The sequence below is a fragment of the Pelmatolapia mariae genome, linkage group LG10_11, assembly GCF_036321145.2.
Source record: "Pelmatolapia mariae isolate MD_Pm_ZW linkage group LG10_11, Pm_UMD_F_2, whole genome shotgun sequence".
Classification (NCBI taxonomy): Eukaryota; Metazoa; Chordata; class Actinopteri; order Cichliformes; family Cichlidae; genus Pelmatolapia; species Pelmatolapia mariae.
In genome coordinates, this window is record NC_086236.1 from 73,419,165 (window position 1) to 73,435,942 (window position 16,778).

Sequence of the window (16,778 nt, forward strand, 5' to 3'; positions counted from 1 at the left end):
AAGAAAAAGGCCATGTATAGCAGGACTACTCAATTACACACTAAGGTGGGCCAGATTTTCTAACCAAAAAAAATTTCCCTGGCTCAGACATGCAGAAGTTAAACACGACCATACACTAATTGCAGATTAAACACAGTGATTTTGAATTGTGATGTGATGGTAAAATAAATATTTGTCAGTCCAAACTGGGTTAAATCTACGGGGTTAATGATGGGGAGGAGACGGAGAGAAACTCTCTTCCCTGAGTACAGCTACAGAGCCCACTTTCTGAAACGGACCCTGCTCACCATTCACCGACAATTGTGAGCTAAAGCTGCATGTTATTCTTGGATTTAAAATAGCATGACAAACATATCATACCTGTTAAAGCCAAACAGTATCATCAACGTAGCCCGGAGAACATTTGCTAATAAGATGAAGTTAGCTAAGTCAGCTGTCTCATCGTAGCAAAAAAAGCACCACCTACCGTTCTTTATGCAACTTCAAATGTCGGACAAAGTTGGAAGTTGTTCCATCTCCGTCTGTGATTCTCTTCTTGCATGTTTTGCATGTTGCATTTCTTTTTTTGTTGACTACTTCGTAGTTTATGTACCCGAAAGAAATTAGTCTTGGCAGCATTTTTGGCTCGAGCGTTTTTGTTTTTGTTTTTTTAAAATCTGGTTAATTTGATTGGCTGTGCTACAGCTCACGCTCACATACATACGGAGTGTGGTAAGAATGAATGAATGAATAAAGTAAATTAATGGTCTGCACTTTTTATATAATATGTATGTTAAATTTTAGATTTGGGTAAAATATCAAGTCTTTTCAAGTAAACAGGTTCAAGTCCAATTCAAGTCCCAAGTCACTGGTGTAAAAGTCCAAGTCAAGTCACAAGTCTTACAACCTTTTTTCAAGTCAAGTCTAAAGTCATAAAATTAATGAAGTCATGTGACTCGAGTCCAAGTCATGTGACTCGAGTCCACACATCTGCCAAGTTCCTCTGCAGACTGCCTGATGTTGTTGTTGAGAATCTTCATGTATTGCTCTTTTTTCATGGTGCTGTTTAAAGTGATTAGGTTCCCTGGTCCACTGGCTGAAAAACACCCCCAGAGCATTAGGTTCCCACCACCATGTTTGACAGTAGGGGCGGTGTTCTTTGGGTTAAAGGCTTCTCCTTTTTTACGCCAAACTTTGCTCAAATGTAAATAAAAGCTGAGAAGTTTTGTTTTGTTGGGGTTTTTTTTTTCAAAAATAATGCCTCTTGTACATCATCTTATTATCTTTTGGGAGACACTGGTGTCCTTTCTGGTCAAAAAATAACTTGCTGTTTGAATAAAAGTAATTTTAAGTCAAATTTGCCAGGGGTATGAATAATTATGGGCTTGACTGTACGTATACATTTGTCTTTTTATGATTTAGTGTCATTTTATATCTGTGTTGTGTGTTCAGTTTTTCCATCATTTTGTGCCTCTTTGTCATCTTTGAAAAATCTTTTTCCTGTTTTGCACCATTTTTACATCACTAATGGAAGACTACCACACTTTGTGCTAACATTGTGTTATTTCACATCATTCTGTGTCTCTTTATTCTCTTATTACATTAACTCATAAACTGTTGGCTGAAGGTGAGGAGTATATGATTTATGACTGCACCAGCTTCTAGTTTTGCCCGTCATCTTTATTTATACAGAGATATTACTTATTATTATAGTTTCCTTTAATTGTCCCACATAAATGATGAATATGCAGTAGTTGTATCCATGAGAACTGTGAATACTTAGTAATATTTGATCATTTAAATAGTAAAGACTGTGTTACGTGTTGTGTGATTAAAAAGCTCATATTCATGTAAGGGTGACTGCTCCTGTGTCTCTGGAAAACCTCTGAGCAGGAAACAAGATGTGCATTAAAACAGATCACTGCTGCATAGAAAGCGACACACACAACAGAAGAATAGCTTGTAGTTGGTGTTGCTGTGACCCCGTGTGGGCTGGACTTTAGCCCACGTGCACCTGCAGACTCAAACTCTGTGCTTTCTGACTACATTTGTTTCTGAAAGCACAGAAAATGGGCTGGATTCAAAGCCTCTGGTGTTTTGGCATGTGCCCTCACTTCCTGGAATTCCAGTGTGTGCAGGAATTTTATGATGGAGTGGAGCTCTTCCACTCATTTCCACATTTATCCTCCTCTTTAGTCCCGACTCCACCAGAGTGGCTAAAAACATATTTTAACATATGTTTGTTAAGACAACAAGACAGCAAGATGGGGCCAGTGTGCACGGCAAGCCGTCTCCGCTTCCCCGAGTTCTACCTGTTGTTGGCTGTTTTATTTTCTATGTGTTTCCTGGATTTTACCACACTAATTGTTTATGATCGTCAAACGCTGTTGGATCTCCGACCTCTGAAACATTAACCAGCAAACCCGTACTGGAAACTGGGAAATGACACTCCATTTCCCACAGACACGACTGCGTGCGTACGCTGCTTGCCTTTTTTCCTCCCTGCTAAGAAACGGCCCAGACGACGGGGAAAACGGAGCGGCATCCGGACTCGCATCAAAGCCTATTTAAAATTACATGGAGTAACCAACTACCATGCCATCTCGGATATCTTTCAACCCCTATTTTCTTCCCACGACCAGCACACCATCAGACTATTCCGTCATCGATGGACCCGCCAAGTCGGACAACTTGCTCACTCGGAGTTACTGGCTGATCATCTACCGACTAGAAGCTGGATGTGGGCTCGTGGTGGTGGCGTGAACCACAGCAACTTACGTCTGCTGAGGCGTGCTCCGAACAACAATGAGATGACTACGATCCAGATGGCTGTGCTTAATACCAGATCGCTGGTGAACAAGTCCTTCGTCCTGAATGATTGTTTTCTCTCTTCCGAGCGGGACTTCCTATTCCTGACAGAAACCTGGATTCGCCCCGGTGAGTCCGTCTCCCTATCGGAATTTCTTCCACCGGAATGTACCTTTGTTAGCACCCCTAGGACCTCGGGCAGAGGTGGAGGGCTAGTCACGGTTTTTAAAAATAAATTCCGTGTGCGACAGCTTCCCCCTGCCATATTCTCTAGCTTTGAGGTGCAACTACTTGAGCTGGTCTGCTCCTCCCCGACTCTCTGTGCGGTGGTATATCATCCACCAAAATTCAATAAGGATTTTATCTGCGAGTTCGCTGACTTTCTAGGAAACCTCTTTGTCAAGTCAAGTCAAGTCAAGTTTATTTATAAAGCACATTTAAAAACAACCAAGGCTGACCAAAGTGCTGTACAATAAAATACAAATATAAAATACTATAAAAACACAGGTACATACCCAGATAGCAAGGAAACATTGAAACAATGTTGAGTCAATATCAGGCGACGTCATTGAAGCAACGTTGAAGTGTGACGTTGACCCAACATCACTCTTGCACCCATTTTTAACGTTGAAACAACGTCAGGTTTTGATGTTGAATCAATGTTGAAACCTGACATTGATTCGACGTTATATTTTCTAACACTGTTGACATTGAAACAATGTCAGATTCTGATATTGAAACACTGTTGAGATACGGTATTGATTTTCCACCTCTTTCACACAGTTGCTTTTTATTGAAAAAAAACAAAAAACCAAAAAAGGTCAATAGACATGTATCATTTGCAAAATACTTTATTAAAAGACAAAGTTTCCTATTTACATTTCTATGTTTCACGTCACTTTTTATTATTTACTCCGGGATGGGGATGGATGATGTGCTTCCTGCGCGCCACCCGTACGATCTGGAGCATATCTGAGCCATTTCTGGACTGCTTGAGCAAAGACCAACTCAGACATAGAGTTCGCCCCTACCTGCTGCGCCAGGCCATCTAGGACAAAAAAATAGACACACACACAAAAAAAGGGAATTAGAGCACATGAATAAGCTCTTGTTAATTGTCTTCAGCAGGGAGAAAGTATGTAAACTCCTAGGCTGATAAACATGAAAGTCACCAGGCAGAAATCAGCAAACTGCCGCATTTGATTCCCAAAGAGCTATAAGCTGAAAATGCGATATGTCTTAGCATGGTGTGCCATGTATCCTTTAAAAAAAAAAAAAGAAAACATGGGGTCCTCGGGCTGTACAAAGTGTACAACCCGAGGACAAAACAAGCCGAAGACCAAAGACTCCATCTCCAGATTAACCGGACATGAAAGTCTTGTTATTAAGAAAGACAAAGTAATATAGCAAAAAACAGACATAGGAAATGTGAAACGCACCCAGCACATCAATTGATCCCTTTATTGTTCACTTTAGGCTCATAAAACTACAATAAATGTTAAAACTTACCAAATATGCATCTGCACAGCGCTGTCTCTTTAAATGCCCTTTTTTGCTTTGTCTGGTCCTTGGTATTTTTTCCCTGCCCAGTTGAGTACAGAGGCCAGCTCCTTTGTAATGGCATAAACCATTACACGGCGGACTCGCACCTCCAGTGTGGTCCAGCAGCACCAATCAACGCAAAGCGTCTCACCTATAGACACATTTTATGAGATGGAATTAGCGAGTCTCATGTCTTAAATGTGTATGCAAGTGCTTGTGTGTTTACTTCATGTAATTGATGATAGAAACATGTCATTTAGTTTTCCCTAAAGCCTGATTTTTAAGTCATACAAAGAATAAACCAAAGTATTGGCAGTGCAATGTATTTCTATTCCCTTTTGTTGGATATTCATTTGTTAGTTCTTGTAACTGCTAAAAGTGTTTACTAGTTTTTGCCTGTCACATATATTTGTTATACCATGTAAACTGTGAAATTCCAAGATTTTCAAACTTGCCTTGTAATAGTGGCCTCACAGAGTCTCTGGAATCTACAGAAAAAAAAAAGTCACAACAAGATGACATTCAGGAGTATAAACTGGTGTTTTGAAGATAAGAGTACAATGACATTGTGATGCAGCTTTAAAGCTTTTTTAAAAGCATACCATCTATAGGGAAGACATCAGACTCTGCATGCTGGCGAGATCGCAAAGCTGTGTCGGTTTGTGCCGGAGTGGCAAAAGGTGCCGGAAGCTGGGTGGGGCATTATGATGGTTGCTATCAGTGGGCTGGGGGGCAGACTGCGGAGTGATGAGGGCTGTTTAGAAAAAGATAATTTTTTAAGTATTTAAGAATACAGACAACTTGTCAAAAAAGTTTCCTCGTGTCAGACACAGATATGTACACAGACACTAGACAGTATTTTATTACCTGGTATTTTCACTCGAGGGGCCTGGGGAAACCGTTTTTTTGTAGGCTGCTCATCCTCTGAGTCCGTATATGTGTACAGGGGATTTGGTCTAAAGAAAAGAAATTAAAAACGGTCTTAAGTAATTGTAAATATGCTTTTGGCATATTGTTTCCTAAAGTTAGTTTGATTTCTAACAACACACACAGGAAACAGAGACTTGCAAGAAGGTACAGTATACAATGAATTTTTGAAGTGCACAAGTGTACACGGCTTTGCATTTTTAAAAAGTTTACAAACTTCCACTTTTTGGACTATATTATGTGGTGATATTGCAGTATGCAAGCACCACAGATATGTATAAAAGACAAGATCATAAATTCTTAACAATCAAAGATATGTTTGTGAATATAAAGGTTTTACTTGTGCTTTCTTTTAAGACTGGTCTGGGTTTCTTCTTCGGACTGAAGGTCAGACGTATCACAGCGTTCACGTGGATATCTCTGAAGACTGCGTTCTGCTTCGTGAAATGTGCCTGGAAATACAAACACAATGTACGGCCAGACATACATTACCTGTGGACAAAAGGTGCAAACGCATAGAAAAATCAGCGGTTTCAAAAATGCGCTGGTACGTGTGGACGTAGCCTTATTCATTATTCAAGGCACAAACGGAAAGTCATGTACGCGTGCAACGTAAAGTTAGGTGAGCGTGCAACGTACAGTCACGCATGCTGCGTGAGCTTTCAAACTGAGTCTAAAGTTTTCGTGTGCGCATTGAAGCGAGTGCTCTCCAATCATCAAAAGTAACAAAGTCATTGAACACGTTTATACAGTTAACTTTACGTTTATCAATCATATATCACAGATTTAGAATTTTTTGTAGTACTAAGCAACTACAGAGCGAAAGTCTGGGTCAAGCGCCAAGGCGACGGCAAGAACAAAGGAAACCTCGAAGCGTTAAAGCTAGCTTTGTAAGGGAATATAACGAAGAAATTATGAAACGAAAATGTTTTCTTTGTTGATATACTTTGTTCGCAGTGCAATTTATTTGTTGCCGGATTGTAAGAAGTAGACACAATTTAAATAACAGTAAAAAAACTCGTTAATGTACAACATTAACAAGTTTTTTTTTACTGTTATTCAAATGCAAACATGGAAATACCGAGTAGGAAAAAAAAATCATTCATTCTTACCTTATACTAATCGTGGTGCGGGCCAGTGCAGTGCATGAACTGATGCCTTCTCCGGTCAATTCCGCTGACAGTAAATTAAATGTCCCGCTCTACTGTAGAAGACAATGAATACCGGGGGGGGGGTGTACCAATGTGAGAGGGGTGCTGCGGAATAGTCCAAGTGATCGCTGCTTTAATTTCCCGGTCAACTATACATAAATTGCACGTAGACACGATTTTTTAAAGCTGGTGAACTAGACCAAGTCATTGATAACAAATGAACAATAAATCTACTTTCTCTGGTACTTTATACCCGATCAGTTGCAATGCAATTTAATGCTCAACTACAAATCGATGGTTTTTGATGGTGACCGGAGCCGAATGATCGTCAACTATAAATAGACGTTTTCTCGATGTTGTTGTTGTCACCTGGTCGACTATAAATAGATCAAATATCAATGACAAAAAAACAACGGTGAATCAACATCGTTACAACGTCTCTATAGTAAGACCGTCGGTTTACCACAGTATTTCAACGTTGTTACAACATTGGCATTTCAACCCCGACCATATACGACGGTTCGGATGAAAAATCAACATAGATTCAATGTCGTCTTGCTATCTGGGTAAGTACCTCACTGATAAAACAATAAATTAAAAACAATAGGTTAAACCTTGCTAAAAGCCAATGAAAATAGGTGAGTTTTAAGAGCAGTTTTAAAAGTTCCTAGGCTTGTGGAGAATCTGATGTGAGGGGGTAGACTGTTCCACAGTCTGGGTGCAGCCACAGCAAAAGCCCTCTCTCCCCTAGTCTTTAATCTGTACCTGGGAACATCTAAAAGCATCAAGTCTGCTGACCTCAAAGATCTCCTGGGGCAGTAAATGCTAAGAAGCTCTGCCAGGTAAGGAGGTGCAGTGCCGTTAAGAACCTTAAAAACCAGCAGTAAAATTTTAAAATCAATCCTAAAAGCAACTGGGAGCCAGTGGAGAGAGCAGAGGACCGGAGTGATGTGGTCTCTCTTTTTGGAACCGGTCAGCATGCGAGCAGCAGCGTTCTGCACCAGTTGGAGGCGATGCAAACAGGAACGATCTAAACCAGCATAAAGGGAGTTACAGTAGTCCAGCCGTGAAGTAATAAAAGCATGGACCACCCTTTCTAGATCATTCCTGCACAGGTAGGACTTGACTTTAGCTAAAATCCGTAGGTGATAAAAAGATCCCTTGACTACGGAGCTGATTTGTTTATCAAATTTAAAAGCACTGTCAAAAGTAACACCGAGGCTCTTAATGGAGGAAGTACATTCAGAAGTTAGGGGTCCCATAAAATCAAAAGAAGGGTTAGGGTCTTTAGGAAGCCCAAACACAATGACTTCAGTTTTACTTTCATTTAGATGTGGAAAGTTAAGAGCCATCCAAGTCTTAACGTCAGACAGACAGGAGAATAACGGCTGCAAAGAGTCCTTACAGTCAAACCTCAGAGGGAGGTAGATCTGAATGTCATCAGCAAAAAAGTGGAAGGACACATTATGTTTGCGCAGCACATCGCCCAGAGGGAGCAAATACAGAATAAACAGCAGGGGGCCTAGAATGGACCCCTGAGGTACACCACAAGTTAAAGGAGCTCTGGGAGATGACAGTTCACCAAGGTGAACAGAAAAACTCCTGTTATCCAGGTAGGACTGGAAAAACTTTAAAACAGTACCTTTCAGACCGACACAGTGTTCTAGGCGGGATAACAGTATGTTATGATCGACAGTGTCGAAGGCTGCTGTCAGGTCTAAGGTTACTAGGACAGCAGCACGACCAGAGTCTACAGTTAAAAGCAAATCATTAAAAACTCTCAGTAAGGCGGTTTCAGTGCTATGACGAGCTCTAAAACCAGACTGAAACTTCTCATAGAGACTGTTGTTGTCTAAAAATGACTGGAGCTGCCTGAAGACAACTCGTTCCAATACTTTGGACAGAAAGGGCAGATTGGAGATGGGCCTATAATTAGAGAGTATAGATGGATCCAGATTAGGCTTTTTGAGGAGAGGTTGAACAACAGCATGCTTAAAAAGTGTTGGGAAACAACCAGAGCTGAGACAGGCATTGATCAGGACCAGAAGGAAAGGTCCAACTGAGTCCAGGACCTGCTTCAGAAGACTAGAGGGAATAGCGTCAGTGGAACAGTTGGTGGACTTGACCTTACAGACTGTTTCATGCAGCTGAGAAAGAGAAATTAGCTCAAACTGATTAAAGGCAGATTGGCACGGGAGAGAAACACAGGGATTTAAAGGTGGAGGTGGAATGACAGACTGCAGAAGGGAAATCTTATTAACAAAGAAACATAAAAAGTCATTGCAAAGGGTGACAGAAGGTGTGAGGCAAGTGGACGTATGAGGATCAACAATGGAGTTTAAAACACGAAACAAAGTCTGAGGTTTATGGACATTATTGCTAACCAGGTTAGGTATGTAGGTGGACTTAGCGTCTTTAGCAGCTTTCTGATAAGTTAAAAGAGAGTCTCTCAGGATATTGAAGGAGATTTGCAGCTTGTCCTTTTTCCACTTTCTCTCAGCACTCCTGCAGGAGCGCCTGAGAGCGCGAACAGAGTCTGTAATCCAGGGTTCAGCGTGAGCTTTGGGACGGAGTGATTTTAGGGGAGCGATGGAGTCCAGAATAGAAGTGCATGTTGAGTTAAAAAGAGCAGTTAAATCTTCTGCACACAGGGAGTCAATCCAGTCCACCGTGGAGAGCTCAGAGTTGTTAAAAGCAGCAGAAAACTGGGATGATACATGGGTATTGATGATCCGGTGGCGGCGTGAAGGAGCTTTAACTGCAGCAACAGAACATTGTGCAGTGGCAGAAAACAGAACAGGACGGTGGTCAGAGATACACGCACTCTCACAGATTTCAGAGAAGTGGATGCTCAGGCCGTGGGACATGACGAGGTCCAGTGTGTGACCTTTCTCATGTGTGGAGCCAGACACACACTGAGTCAGGTTAAAGGAGTCCAGCAGTGATACAAAGTCTCTAACCAGAGGTTTAGATGGACAACACACATGGATATTCAGATCGCCAGCAATAAGAAAATGATCAAAATCTACTGAAAGTCCTGATAAGAATTCCCCAAACTCACTAATAAAGTCTTTGTTGAATTTGGGAGGACGGTACACCACTGCACACAGTAATGGAATAGATGAGTTCAGTTTAAGAAGCTGCAGTTCAAAGGTGGAAAAGGAGGAAGATGAAATCTGATGACAGTCATAAACTGATTTAAAAACACAGGCAAGGCCTCCACCTTTGCCAGAAGACCTGGGAGAGTTGAAAAAACGACAGCCTGGCGGAAGAAGCTCAGAAAAAGCCATTTGTAAGTTATGACTGTATTTTCATCACTGGTGATTTTAATATCCATGTTTGCTGTGAGTTGGACCCGCTGGTCAAGGACTTTCTTGCCCTTATAGACTCTTTTATCCTTACTCAGTGGGTCAGTAAACCAACTCATATTAAGGGCCACACGCTTGACTTGGTACTGTCCTACAGCCTGGACATTTGCATCACTGACATTTACAACCCTGGGATTTCTGACCATTTCCCGGTTTTGTTCAATGTCAACATGTGTAATATGGAGCTTAAACGTGAGGGTCCTGTGCAAAATGTGCGTATGATCAATTCGGAGACTATTGCCCAGTTCTCTATGGCCCTGACTAACTCTGCCTTCTACGATGCTAACTGTAATACAGCTACACCGGTTAACGAACTCGTTCACTCTTTTATCGCCACTTGTACTTCTATCTTAGACACTGTGGCTCCTTTAAAGACTAAACGCCTTAAACCGTCCCATCAACCATGGCTGAATGACTGCACCCGTACTCTCAGACGTGAATGTCGCCAAGCTGAGAGGAGATGGAAGAAAGACAAACTTCAGATCTCCTTGGACATTCTCAAATCAAATCAAATCACTTTTATTGTCACATCACATGTGCAGGTACACTGGTACAGTACATGTGAGTGAAATTCTTGTGTGCGAGCTTCACAAGCAACAGAGTTGTGCAAAATACAATAATGTAAAACAAGCAAAATATAAAAATGGCTAATCTAAAAAGTAATAAATATATGTACAATATGTAAAGGTATATACATTACTGAATGTGTATACTAAATATGTTTTTCTACGTGTGTGTGTTTGAGTGTGTATATAGTATGTATATACATATTTTACAAATGAAATAAAGTAAACAATAAAATAAGATATATAAAATATACAGAGGTTGGTATGTGCAAAACAGTGGTATTTATATACAGTATGGAGTGCATAATGTTGAAGTTCCAGTAGTGAGGGTGAGGTGTCTATGACGTGTTCAGCAGTCTGATGGCCTGATGGAAAAAGCTGTCTCTCAGTCTGCTGGTACGGGACCGGATGCTGCAGAACCTCCTTCCTGATGGAAGTAGTCTGAACAGTTTATGGCTGGGGTGACTGGAGTCCTTGATGATCCTCCCCGCTTTCCTCAGGCACCGCTTCCTGTAGATGTCTTGGAGGGAGGGAAGCTCACCTCCAATTATCCGTTCAGCACACCGCACTACTCTCTGGAGAGCTTTGCGGTTGTGAGCGGTGCTGTTGCCGTACCAGGTGGTGATGCATCCAGCGAGGATGCTCTCAATGGCACAGCGATAGAAGGTCCTGAGGATGCGGGGGCTCATGCCGAATCTCTTCAGTCTCCTGAGAAAGAAGAGGCGCTGCTGCGCCTTCTTCACTGTTTTGTTTATGTGTACTGACCACGTAAGATCCTCAGCCAGATGTACACCAAGGAAGCGGAAGCTGCTCACTCTCTCCACAGCGGCGCCGTTGATGGTGATGGGGGTGTGTACTCCTCTGCACCTCCGGAAGTCCACTATCAACTCCTTTGTCTTTGCGACGTTGAGGGTGAGATGGTTGTCTTGACACCAGTGGGTCAGGGCGCTGACCTCCTCCCTGTAGGCCGTCTCATCACCGTTGGTAATAAGACCCACCACTGTAGTGTCGTCCGCAAACTTCACAATGATGTTGGAGTTTCTGTTGGCCCTGCAGTCGTAGGTGTAGAGTGAGTACAGGAGAGGGCTCAGTACACACCCCTGTGGAGCACCAGTGTTCAGTGTGATGGGGGATGAGGTGGTGCTGCCCAGTCTGACCACTTGGCGTCTGTCAGACAGGAAGTTAAGGATCCAGCTGCCGAGGGAGCTGCTCAGTCCTAGATCCTGCAGTTTCCTGTCCAGCTTCGAGGGAACGATGGTGTTGAATGCTGAGCTGTAATCTACAAACAGCATTCTCACATACGTGTCTCTCTTCTCCAGGTGTGACAGGGCAGCATGGAGTGTCAGGGCTATGGCATCATCAGTGGACCTGTTGTGGCGGTATGCGAACTGTAGAAGGTCCAGTGAGTCGGGTAGTGCAGAGCAGATGAAGTCCCTGACCAGCTTCTCGAAGCATTTGCTCACGATGGGGGTCAGGGCTATGGGTCGCCAGTCGTTCAATGAGGAGATGGTGGAGGATTTGGGTACAGGGACGATGGTGGCCATTTTGAAGCAGGCTGGGACTACAGACAGAGAGAGGGAAAGGTTGAAGATGTGTGTAAACACTCCAGCCAGCTGAGCCGCGCATGACTTGAGGACGCGGCCGGGAATCCCGTCCGGACCAGTAGCTTTGCGTGCGTTCACCCTCCTGAAGCACTTCCGCACATCCTCCTCAGACACAGTGTGCGCACTGACGTCATCCGCGGTGCGCACACTGTCCGGTCTCGTGGTGTTCGCTGTGTCGAATCTAGCGTAGAATACGTTTAGATCCTCACACAGAGAGGCCGTGGTCTGCGGTGTGCTGGTTTTCCCTCTAAAGTCTGTGATCGTGTTTAGTCCCTGCCACATACTCCGAGGGTTGTCAAAATGTTGCTCCACCTTGTCCCTGTACTCACGTTTGGCTGCTTTGATCGTCTTCCGGAGTTGGTAATGTGCGTGTTTGTAGTCCGATGTGTTCGCGGAGGCAAAAGCGGTGCTCCGTGCCGCCAGTGCTGTGCGAACATCTCCGTTAATCCAGGGTTTTTGATTTGGGAAGGATTTAACTGTTCTGGATGGGACGACATCTTCCACGCATTTTCTGATAAATCCGCAGACTGAGTCTGTGTACTCATCAATGTCTTTAGCAGCCACGTGAAACATTTCCCAGTCCACGTGATCAAAACAGTCTTCATAATTGCCTATAACACCATTCTATAACTGTATTTCTTTTGCTGACAATTGTATTTCCTGCTCTTTTACTGCTGTAACCCGCAAATGCGGCTCGTCTGTGAAGCACTTTGTTGTACTTGAGACTTTTAAATGTGCTATAGAAATAAAATTGAAATTGAAATTGAAGACTCATTTATCTCAGCAGTCCCATTGAGAAGAGCGCAGCCCCTGTTTTTGTACTCGGAGCTACAGATGTACCCTGAACGCATCACACTGAGATAATCAAAGTTTATGTAAACTACAGGACAAGTGCGACGTTCTTACCGGACATTTCTGCATTTGTTCCTTTGCTCCTGTGAATGTTACTCCTACGATGATCACATTAGGGATATCTGCTCCCTTTGACGTCACAGAGACTTTGTGGAGCAGTCTGAAGCCTGATCTTTGCTCACATACTCATTATCTGGAATGTTTAATAAGAACATGTGCTGTTGGAAGGTATTTAAGAAAATAAGAATGAGCATAAGGGGGAATGATAGGCCTGACGGCCCAGGCAGCCCTTCGGTGTGCAGAATCAGAGTGTGTGATGTGCTGTAATGCCACTGTTAAACGTCCACCTCCCCCTCTTTCAGTTAAATCCACTAATGAAGAGACAGAATAGCAGTGATGCTCTGAAATACAGTGAGTATGTGTTTGTAGATGATCTGTTACCCTGTCAGGACTCACTGTTCTTTCCTCCTATTTACAATTTTCCAGTGAATAGCCCTGGGGGCGTGGCTTACATCATAGCCTACGCCCACATAAGACACAGCAGAGCTTAAATCCCGCCTCCTCCTCCTGGCTGCAGTCAACATTTCCGATCGGCTTCCTTTACTTACAGCACTAAAATTCAGGAACAACGGGGAGAAGCGGGGAAAATAAGGGCCAAGAATAAGAGAGAGAAACTTACAAAGCCAACAGCTGGGACTTTGTTGTCACAGCTGCTGTCATGTCTTGAAGGTGACGCTGACATTTTGGAAGGACGGTGCTCTGGCTTTTCCTTCGGCTATAAAACTGAAAATTCTGTTTATTGAGTATATTTTCTGTATTGTTAACTGATATTTTCCATTAATAGAAAAGGTTGTGTTTATATTACCGTTTACAGGCACTTCTTTTTACTGTAACTCATTAAATGTACATTTCTATACAATTACAACCTAATACATATTAATCTGTGCTTAGTACACAACAACATTGGTACACTTACTGTTAAATATTCTTTTATTCTCAACTCAGAAACTATCCTACGCTAAAAACACTAAAGCTATTCTGTTATACTTGTATGCAAAAAAATACACTGCACCCAAAATATTTCATAGTTCAGCAAAAATGATCAATCTAATAAACTTAGACCTGCATCATCCTCCCTATTCTGGTATTTTAAAGAGTACTTAGCAGGAATATTAAACAACCTAACTAATAGGGTTGCAAACTCCCAGCAAGAACTTTAATTTAATGCACGTGTAAAAAAAAAAAAAATGCACAGAAATCAATCATTTTTCTACAATACTTAAATAGATTCAACATCTTTCTTCAACAGAATTGCAGACTGTACAGATGGTACCTTCCCAAAGGAAAAAGTACTAAAAATACACAGTGACTTAAAAGAAATGAATAAATACACAAACACTTCAACCGCTGCTTCCTCAGACTGCATGAGTAACAGGAACCACTCACTGTCAGATCTGTGAGTGCTAAAATCACACTGTTACTAGAGCCATCCAGTCGATCTCTAAAAGTGAACATTAACTTTCTTCAAAGTGCTTTAAAAGTCCAAACACCCACAGCTACAAACATCTGACTGGCACTACCCCCTCTAGGTCTCCTGACCACAAGGGGGCAGTATATAACGGTATGCAACAAACATAAATCAACAAAATCACTTAAACTGGAAGTGAACAAAAGCTGAACTTGTGTCAAACAGTATTTGCCTGCACATAGAGCTTACATCGTTGTCTGTCTATGTCATCATTTATTTGGTCAGTAGTAAAGTAACTGAGGTATTTCCCCTTTTTGAAAGAAAACGTGTTAACCCCTGGACTAAAGAACAAATGCTCCAAGTGGGCGAGGTGCTAATGTTCAGATGGCAGGTCTACATCTAGAATCAACATGAGCACAAACATCAACAACCAAAGTGAAGCATTAAGACAAAACAGAGCAACATCAAACAGGATCCACACATTTGGGCCACAAAATAGATGTAAATCGACTAAAGTAAGACACAAATCAGACAAAAATAGATGCAGCATAATCACAAACAGACACATGTTGGCTACATGTTGATGCAAAATGACTAAAATCACACGTGCAACACTTTCTACATATTTGACAACAGAAGAAAAACACAAACAAAGTCGGAATGTATTTTTAATTTAGATTTTTTTATTTGATGCCAAATCAGATATTTAAAAAATCAAACGCCAAATCACAAAGTCTCTTCTCTGTTTGTACTGTAAGGTGAAAACCCTACAGTACTACAGAGAACCCCAACAATCAAATGATCCCCCTCTGAGCAAGCACGAGGCGACTGTGGGGAAGAAAAACTCCCTTTAAGAGGAAGAAACTTCCAACGGAACCGGGCTCAGAAGGGGCGGCCATCCGCTGCGACCGGTTGGGGGGGATGGAAATCAAAAAGGAGACGAGATGGCGTGAAGTACAGTTGTTAAAATTTGGATTTGGTGCTAAAATTCTGCTTCAAGATGTTAAAAGAAGCAGGGCGGCGGGGAAAAGCCAGGATGGTCATTTTAATCATCTCTGGCTTTAGTGAACCACCTAAAGGGTTTTCCCAGAGTTTTTCCCAACGCTGAAAAAAACCTGGAAATTTTGGACTTTTTGGGAGGACTGGGGATGACTCCGAGGAGCATTTTTAGATGCTTTATCAGAGCCTCATCAAAAGACGCATCCTTTGCCATCGCAGCCTTTAACACATTGTCTGGGGAGCCAAACTCCTTGATGAGGCATTTGGCTATTTTCTTGATGAACTTCTTCTTGTCCTTCATCAGACTTGTGGCCGACTCTGTGCTGCTGAGTTCAGGCTGCATCACATCTCTCAGACGCTTGAGGAGCGTGTCTATTTCTTTTGTAGTACATGAGATGCTGCGAAAAAACTGTTTAGTTTCAGGTTCTGATTTTCTGATGATTCTCATCAGGAGGATCAAAGCGAGGTCATCGGAAATTCTCTCAGCATCAGAAGATGACACTGATACAGACCTCATCTCTGACATGTCAGAGGAATCCTTGGGAGAGCCTGAAACACTGGCAGAGCGTTTTTGGGGAGAAATGCTCCCAGATTTTGGTGCCAGATCAGGTGACTGATCATGTTCCAGAGAGCATTTTTGGGGAGAAATGCTCCCAGATTTATGTGTCTGATCAGGTTCCAGAGAGCATTTTTCTGGGGTACTGCTCCCAGATTCTGGTGCCAGATCAGGTGTCTGATCAGGTGTCGGAGAGCATTTTGGGGGAGAAATGCTCCCAGATTCTGGTGCCAGATCAGGTGTCTGATCAGGTGTCGGAGAGCATTTTGGGGGAGAAATGCTCCCAGATTTTGGTGCCAGATCAGGTTCCAGAGAGCATTTCTCTGGGGTAATGCTCCCAGATTTATGTGTCTGATCAGGTGTCTGATCAGGTGTCGGAGAGCATTTTGGGGGAGAAATGCTCCCAGATTGATGTGTCTGATCAGGTGACCGATCAGGTGTCAGAGAGCGTTTTTGGGGAGAAATGCTCCCAGATTGATGTGTCTGATCAGGTGACCGATCAGGTGTCAGAGAGCATTTTGGGGGAGAAATGCTCCCAGATTTATGTGTCTGATCAGGTGACCGATCAGGTGTCAGAGAGCGTTTTGGGGGAGAAATGCTCCCAGATTGTGGTGTCTGATCAGGTGACTGATCAGGTGACTGAGAGCATTTTTCTGGGGTAATGCTCCCAGATTGTGGTGTCTGATCAGGTGACTGATCAGGTGACTGAGAGCATTTTTCTGGGGTACAGCTCCCAGATTGTGGTGTCTGATCAGGTGTATGATCAGGTACCAGAGAGCATTTTTCTGGGGTACTGCTCCCAGATTTTGGTGTTACAGGTAATGGAACAGATTCTCTTCCACTGCCATCTGAATCTGTGCTTGTTCCCTTGGTTGTGGTCCTTGTTCTTTTAATAAAGTCCTGGATTTCTTCCACAGCCACAGAAACCTTGTCCTCAATCAGTTGGTCTTGGTCTTCG

General features: G+C 42.7%; 2 long non-coding RNA genes across 3 annotated transcripts; both read right to left on the reverse strand.

Moving 5' to 3' along the window:
* Positions 1-3,622: 3,622 nt before the first annotated feature.
* LOC134637707 (uncharacterized) lies at positions 3,623-4,536 on the reverse strand. The gene is made up of 2 exons (XR_010095162.1): positions 4,297-4,536; positions 3,623-3,835 (listed from the first exon to the last, which is right to left on the reverse strand). It is a non-coding gene; the product is annotated as an uncharacterized LOC134637707 (long non-coding RNA).
* A 247-nt stretch (positions 4,537-4,783) lies between these two features.
* Positions 4,784-5,674, reverse strand: LOC135933676 (uncharacterized). 2 transcript variants are annotated; one of them, XR_010573888.1, is made up of 4 exons: positions 5,597-5,674; positions 5,197-5,285; positions 4,932-5,083; positions 4,784-4,817 (listed from the first exon to the last, which is right to left on the reverse strand). It is a non-coding gene; the product is annotated as an uncharacterized LOC135933676 (long non-coding RNA). The 2 variants fall into 2 exon arrangements; XR_010573887.1 differs by lacking the exon at positions 4,784-4,817 and having other exon boundaries at positions 4,858-5,083.
* Positions 5,675-16,778: the final 11,104 nt, after the last annotated feature.